Source organism: Pieris rapae, chromosome 10, assembly GCF_905147795.1.
Source record: "Pieris rapae chromosome 10, ilPieRapa1.1, whole genome shotgun sequence".
Taxonomy (NCBI): Eukaryota; Metazoa; Arthropoda; class Insecta; order Lepidoptera; family Pieridae; genus Pieris; species Pieris rapae.
The window spans coordinates 7,769,963-7,778,923 of record NC_059518.1 but is presented as its reverse complement, the minus strand read 5'-3'; positions in this window follow the sequence as shown (position 1 = coordinate 7,778,923).

Below are 8,961 nucleotides of genomic sequence, written 5' to 3'. Positions count from 1 at the left end.
TCGTACTTGAATTCGTGCGCGGTGATGTTAGTTGTTTCGAATATGTATTTGCGTGGTGTTCCCACGAGAATGTAAGTGCGTGCTCCTATTTCACCATGCCTCCTGATGATGGAGGACAAATCTTGTTTTTAATTTATTTTATTATTAATTAGTTCTTAAGATGTCACGTGGAACATGGTGTAATGGTTGCAGATCCATCCAAACGTTGTGTAAAAGAAAAAACTTGGCGATTATAAAAAGTGGCGGAGAGTTTATTGCCAGTTCATCTCTTTCGTTCTACCTCCTTGATTGAGAACTGGCAGTAATTAGAATCATTCAATGTATACATATTTCTTATTGACGTTCATAAGTGTACATTGAGTTTCAGACTTTAATAAATGATTTTTGACTTTTTTTTACTAAAAAAGTCCTCATACTAACTACATGTCTAGTGTACATTCATTTCCTGGAATGTGACAAACTTATAACACGTTTTTAAAGGCGTATTGCTTTTTTTAAACTTATATAAACAGATAAAAACCAAAGTTATAATTTTTCGAAAGGTTGAACAATAACAAACTAAATTTAATAATGAGTTAAAGGTTTTACAATTGAAGAATCTAACTGTTACTAGATTCAGATAGCTTTTAATATTACGTAATTTAATTAGAGTATTCCAGGTGCCAATGTCGTCGCTAACGCCCCAATTTCGTAATCGCAACTAATTCTTAGTTAATCCACAGAGCAGCTAACCAACAGAGGTTTTGGTCTCCCTATTTGATCTGTTGGACAAGTTTTAATAGGCTTTGCGAACTGCGAAAGTTGTTGGGTCTGTTTCTCATTTGTTGAATATGGCATTAAAATTCGCTGTTGCGAGTAATTTTGTACACAGGTGTATCAAATTTGGTGTAGAAATAATTTCAAATTCACAAATATGATTTGAGGTTATAACTTGATGAGCTTTTATATACACAAACATGTCTTTATTATTTGTTATCAAAAATATATTATCGTATAACGCTCTAGAAATAATATTACTATGCGTCTCACACTCAATTTCGTAGCGTTGGTAATATTTTATGTTCTCCATGCAAATTACTCTATACGCATTAATTAAAAACAAATTTTGCGAGTGTAATTAATGCGCTGAAGACTCGTAGACGTAATTTCATGACGCTAGATACTGTAATGCAATTACCGCTCGACAGATTGAATTCTTAAAACTCAATTCCTCAATACTATGCTTTTGAAGTTCCATTTTGTTTCCTCTGATGGCATTATAATTAAATGTTACATTTGCTTTTGACCTTCAGTGAGAAGACCGTATGGTTCATCTCACATGGCAAGTGGGGTGAAATGTCACCGTTAGTTCAATATCGGAGACTAAAGATGGTTCAGCATTTCTATGGTTGACTGCTTAGAGTACAACATTTGGGACAATAAAGGATTCTCTAGGCTATATTTTTCTTAAGTTAGTTCTTTTAGAGGACAAAATATTGGTGATTTAAAGCTCAGTACCAAATTTTTTGTGCTATTTCACACACACATAAATTTCATTACACAAACATTCAATCCAATTCTAGGTCAGAGCTGATTCTTTTTATTTGTTTTTAGCACATTTTTTAGATGTTATCTCATGAACAACATAAAGCCAAATGATTTTGTATTGAAATGAGGTCTGATATTTTTTTATCTGTTGGTACACTTTTGGTACATCTCGTTGATATAACTCAATTGTACGTAGGGAATTGTACTTAAATATATTTTTCATTTCGTAATTTATAGGTAAATGATGTTAATGGCTTATAACATGGAGGTCTTAGGATTGAATTCAAGGGAAACAGTAAAGATTTCGTCTGTGTAAAGTGTAAGACATATAAAGTGTCAATTTATTTTAATTTAAAATTATATCAACAAAACAGTTATGTATATTTTTAAATTAAAACGCATAGGCATACACATTAATTTTATCCTTAAAATGTAAATTTGTAAATCCTCTACATTTATTAATAGTACATAATATAATAATTTCTCACTAAATAATTCCCAATATAGAACAGTTGCTAAGCCCAATAACTAAGTAATCAAAGGAGCTGTTTTGGTCTGAAGGACACCTTTTACGATATATGTGATGAAATCCTCATTATATCTTATGAAACAAGGCCTCAAAGATTTACAAAGTATTTAGAATATATACTATGTTCCTATAACTATAATTTATTTTGTACATTTTTGTGTCGCTATGAAACTTTCTAAAAAACCGTACGTCGCTCGCGTATTTTATTCTGTCTAATACTAGGAAATATCACAAAACAAAACGTTTTGACGTATGACATGACATGACAAATAGATTAGCTGTCAGTGAGTGGCGGCCGTGATTGAATTTATGTTCAAATACATTCCCCTGAGTGAGCAAATCTATAAACAATAAATTTGAATTTGCTTATTTGATAGAGACCAAGCTTTGCATCCTGAGAGTTTGATGATGCGCATCGTGTATTTTTCCATAATTATAACGATACAATAAGAGTGGCGCTACAACCTTTTTAGGTCTTGGCCTCAGATTTCAGAATCTGTTTCATCATCATCATTTTTAAATATAATAGACAAGTAGGTGATCAGCCTCCAGTGCCTGACACACGTCGTCGACTTTTTGAGTCAAAGACATGCCGGTTTCCTCGCGATGTTTTCTTTTACCGTTCGAGCAAATGTTAAATGCGCACATAGAAAGAAAGTCCATTGGTGCATAGCCGGGGATCGAACCTACGACCTAAGGGATGAGAATCGCACGCTGAAGCTACTAGGCCAACACTGCTCTTTGTAACCATACACTGGCTTAAACATTAAGATCATTCAAAATATAGAGATGAAAGCGCTGATGTTCAGAACAAACTAATACGGCAAAAACACGCAATTCTGAAAAAGTCGTGCATTCATAATATTTGGCATTTTTCTAAGTTATGTTATCGTAAAGGTGACGTATGTCAGAAACAAAAAGGTTTTTACGGTTTTTTATATAAAAATCAGTAATACAGATTCAAAACTTTAAGGTCCACCTGATAAAGTATTATATCGAAACTCCAAAACTGTTTCGTTTCTAGTATTGAAAAGAGATTGATTTAGATAAAAGCAAGATTCTATATTTCTACTTCATTACAGGTGACTAAGTACGGAAAAATGAGTAAAAACTAACCGAAGAATTTTTAAATGTCCTATACCCAACTTTTATCTTAAAACAAGCTATGCCGCATGTTAAAGGAAATTAATGCGCTTATCGTAACACAAAGAGGTATGTTCACATGCAAACGTGTTTCCGCTTGGTTGAAGATGTTGTGAGCACTGTTGTGTTTGCGACATTTGCACCATTCGATGCATATAAGAACCCATGTTAATATTATATTAGAGACACATCCGGAGTTTGTTCAGTTTATTTATTACGAGCAAGTGGGTCTGGTTTGACAAATTGGTTTTTGATTTTACGTAAAATATCTTGCATAAAAACATTCTTCCACTTGAACAACACAGGTAATACTTATAATACATAGCTACATAGTTAGTAATACTTAAAAAAAGTATAAGAATGGTCTAAGCTTAGCATTACAGGTTATAATAATATTTCTATTCTCTCTACGAATGAATTTTGTGATGTTAAATTATAAAATACACATATGTTTTCTTGTTTTATGTAAAACAAAGTGTGGATATTTTTCTTTTTGTAAGTCATATGTTTGGGATAATCAGACATAAGTAAATCTTAATATATATATTTCTTGTGTGCGTGTGTATGTGACTGAACTCCTCCTAAACGACTGGACCGATTTAGACGAAATTTTTTGTGTGTGTTCAAGGGGATCTGGGAATGGTTTAGATTCACAATTTTGTCCGCTGGACAATGTTTTGTTAATTAATTTTCAATTTGTTAGTTGTTGTTGATTTTGGAATGTTTTACATTGGATACGACAGACGGCGTATCACAAAAATATATACACTGCGCTACCATCGCAGTGTCAAATTTTAAATAATATTCGAATTTTAATTTTAGTCTGTCCCGAAATTTAAAAAAAGTTTTGTTATCATTGTGTTATATGGATCGTTAGATATTGTCATAACATTTGAAAAATAATTTTCATCAAAATGGCTTATTAAAAATTGAAATTTTGAAATTAAAGACGTGTAGACAGGACAACGTCTGTCGGATCCGCTAGTAAATAATAAATCAGAAATAAGTAGTTTTAAAGATTATTTTGTATTCACACAGACTCTATAAATTTGTATTCTAGTACTCGTTTAATGATTAAGACTAAAGTTATCATCGAAATACATGTCTATTTTATTGGCCTAAAAATAAAATATAATTATTTTTTCGTATTATAATTTATATAAAACTAGCGGATCCGACAGACGTTGTCTACACGTCTTTAATTTCAAAATTTCAATTTTTAATAAGCCATTTTGATGAAAATTATTATTCAAATGTTATGACAATATCTAATGATCCAGCACATGGTCACACACTATATAACACAATGATAACAAAACTTTTTTTAAATTTCGGGACAGACTAAAATTAAAATTCGAATATTATTTAAAATTTGACACTGCGATGGTAGCGCCGTCTGTCGGATCCAATGTAAAACATTCCAAAATCAACAACAACTAATAAATTGAAAATTAATTAAAAAAACATTGTCCAGCGGACAAAATTGTGAATCTAAACCATTCCCAGATCCCCTTGAACACACACAAAAAATTTCGTCTAAATCGGTCCAGTCGTTTAGGAGGACTTCAGTCACATACACACGCACACAAGAAATATATATATTAAGATGTAAGCATATAAAATTTACGAAGAAAATATTTAATTTAATAAAATAATGATCCTTTCACTAACAAGCAATTATAATAGGCAATCAATGGAATATTGTCACAGACATGTGTAAGACCAATTTAGTGTACTCAGCGGCTGTGTTTCGGACGTGTCAATTATATATGATGGATAGTACTTACCTATTAACAATAATTTCATCATGGAATATATATATTATATTATAGAATATATTTTTCCTACAGTATGTCTATGAAATATGTCTATACATGCCACCTGTATATATGTTTCATAGACACATAGTTGTAAACAAAATTGTGAAAACCAATAATATAATTATATATCTCGACATTTACCAAGCTTTGTATTGCTTCTGCTGTGTAACAATTCAAGATTCAATCATAATTCTAAACAATTTATTTTATCTTCAACTCTTGATAGTACATTACTTTGTTTATCATTTAGGCTAACTGAATCAATTACAATATCATACATTAAAAGTATCTAAGCTGTTTTAATGATAATTTTTATAATAATTGTATACAATATATGCGTTGAATTGTACGCATTTAAAGAAAAACACTTTTTTACGGATTATAGTTATGTATTATTGTATTTAAACTTATAATTATTTATCGTAAAAAGTGTTTTTCTTTAAATGTGTAAAAGTTATGTAAATAAAAGACAATACTATTTGTAAGCATTTTTTGGGTACTCTGAAGACGAAAAAATAATTTATTGTCCTAACTTAAACATAATGTTAATTAATTTTGTTAAATGTGTTTTTTTGATACGCTGATACATGAGAACTTTGTAGTTCGATTAATCAGCTAGCTTGTAAAAATAAGGAAAATTTCTTAGAAATTGGGTGGGCTACTACAAATTTTCCCTTCAAACGATTTTATTGAAAGCAAAGAATCCGTATCAGGTCAACCTTCGATATTACATTGCAATTCTCAGAAATTCCTTACCAGGAAGCCACGATCTTACATGTAGGAGATTCCCTACACTCGTTATATAAGCTATTCGGTGGCCTTTAAAAGTTAACAAAATTATAAAATTGGACAATTTTATTACTTCAGTAGTGATAGGTAGATAAACATTCAGATAATATAAATTATTAAAGGGGCAACGCGCGGCTTTAATGACGGCCTTAGCCGGCCTTAACCTTAATGATCCTAAGTCGAATTGGTTCGAAAATACTTCAGTTATATATATACCTACTAGCACGAACTAGGCGTTTTCTTCACAAGTAGCCAAGTTAATTATTAGGTTCAAATCCTAGACTGAAGCATGCATCAGTTATAACTGCGAAACTTCGATATTCCCGATTCATTCTTATAAAAACTTTATCGCTATCATTCGACTGTAAGTTTTCAACATTACTAACAGCATAAATTTTATCTCAACGTGCAACTTGTAAAATCCTACATCGTTTAAACTTGTGAAGTTTCTTGGAACGAATTGTTACTTTTAATTGTTCTGCTTTGTGCATTCAGAAGTGTTTTTCAAACGACCCCTTTATAACTTTCCACTGCGTATGTTTAAGATTTTATATTATTTAACTGTCCGAAGGGTGTATATGAGTGTTTTATGCTAAAGCATGGTCACACTTTTAGTGAAAACGTATTGAGGTTTCAGTGCTTATCAGTCTCTTGTTTTTAAATTAAAAAACAAGAAAACATATTCTCGAGATATTAGAAATTTGTGGTAATTGAATAAGAACACCAATAACTTTAAGTGTAGTAAGAAATAAGGAATACTTTTTATTAGAAAGATCCATAAATTAATTTTCAAGATAAGCTCTTTATACATGTTATATTATCATATTTAATAAAAACGACGTTTCCTCGTACTGACTTTGATTAAAATAGCGAATGTTTTTTCCATAAGAGACGGTATCTCTTATAATAATACCTGACCTAGATAATCATACATATAATATTTCCAAGACTATGGAAAACTAAAGTATCTAATAATGGGAGTGTATTACGTAGTCGTATCATAAAACTCGCAGGTCGGAGATTAATATTTAAGAAGCGTCGTCAAAGGCGACACGCGAGCTGGATTAACCGTTATCCGGATCCCGCATCTCCGGGAAATGTTATTTCAGGGACCTTCAAAACTTTTTGCTAACGATTTTTTGCTCGAGTGTTTTCAAAGGGCACACATGCGTGGCGATGTTTTTATGGCTGTGAAATGTAACCGAGTATTGGCGTCCTTTTTGCAATGTGTAATATAAACTCTGTGAACAATTCGAAGTGGGTATGAGTTATTAGGTTCTTTCTTCGCAGGAAGTGATTTTTTTTTCATGGGGACATGCGTTACGCATACCCTCCCGCGGCTCGGTTGCCTGGTTTCCTTGTTGGCTTGAACGGGTAATGTTGGAGTCGCTACTGTGCATACCCACTAAAACCCCAAGGCACCACCAAAAATCGCCCGAGGCAGGACATGGTAACAGCTTAGCATTGTCCGCATCCAGCCACGCGATCAGCCCTTAAAACTCATGGTCCTCTGTGGCCACGAATGATGTCAAATGGACCTTGGCTCAGCGAGGGACATTCAAATCGGCCAATTAGCCCTGTTTTTATAAGGCTGGGGGAGGTCGGGTACAATGTTCCCCTGTTCCCCCGCTAGGAAGTGATTTTGTTTAACTGCAGTTAACCTAAGATCAAACATAGCTTTGGAATGTTTAAGCTATTAAACTTAGGGACATTAACCTGGTCACAATGAAAAAAGAGCTTTACAAAAAAATGGATTTATATGGTATTTTTAGATAATTTACTACTTTGTATACAAAGGACATTTTGTTTTTTGGCTGAAATATGGAGCTATGAAGAAAGATTAGTTATAGTAATTACAAAGTAAACTTAAGCAAGGTATGAAAAGGAAATGAAAAAAATATGAATTAATAAGTATCACCAGCTTCCTTTTCCTGCATCTTTACTCATGATCCAATCCATCTTTGCTAAAAGTGCACAGAAAAACCTTGTCCATGAATTGAAATATAATGCTGACAGAATCAAAAACTTTGCTAATTTATATTAGCATCTCATTGTTTAACAACAAAAGCGCTAATCAAACGCTGAAACAAATGAATCATCGGGATTCTTTGCGGTAGACAGTTGACACGGGTCAAGAGATAAAAGAATCGCTGAGACATTATAAAAGCCACCGTGAGAGAACTGTCTACGAATGTAGTATTCAATAGCAAGAAGAATTTTACGGTAGATATCAAATTAAAAAAAATTGTTCATTGTTTATGTTTTTCTTTTGTAAGGTTGTAAATAAAATAAATAAAATACCATTACCAATTTATTTCAGCCGACCAAAATTTATTTGAATTTTTAGTTTGTGTCCGTAACTAAACAATAAATAAACATTCGTAACAATGTACCAATTCTTAAAAGGCCGGCAACGCACTCGCGAGCCCTCTGGCATTGAGAGTGTCCATGGGCGGCGGTATCACTTAACATCAGGTTAGCCTCCTGCCCGTTTCCCCTGTTCTATTAAAAAAAAAACATTCATTTGTTTCGCCTGCCTACTAGTGTCTAGTAACCCTTTCTATATTATTGAAGTATTAAAGCAAGCATCACTTATTCTAATTAAGAATTTTGTAATATTGAAAAATACGCGAAATTATTAAAATGCAGCTAATTAAATACGTATCTTTTCAACCATATGGGTTAAACGACTCTCAACCAAGAATTTTTGAAGTATTTCTTGAATATTGAACTCATAAATAAAACTGTGGAAGCTCATAACAAGCACTAAACATGTAAATGAGGTGAATGTAAATTAATAATGTTGGGCTTTGAAAACTGTCGTTAAGTTTTATCTATTGTTTCAATTGTGAACGTTGTGCTTTAATAAAAAGGGATGAAAAACTTAAACTTGTATTCTTTATTTAAACAAGCTGTCAGACAAAAGGCGGCAATTGTCAATAAACGGATTGGCTATATCAGTTGCTAGTCCTTGTAATGATACATTATTTGTAAATTAAAACAGGAGAGCCAGCGGCTAGTTGAAGTCAGAGTCAATTTGTTTTTTTTAAACCAAAACAGGTAATAGTAGAGAAGGATAAATAGTTAGTGTAACTTTCCGGTACCTAGGCTGCATCAAAGTCATAATATTGTGTGACACGTTGTTCCATATTT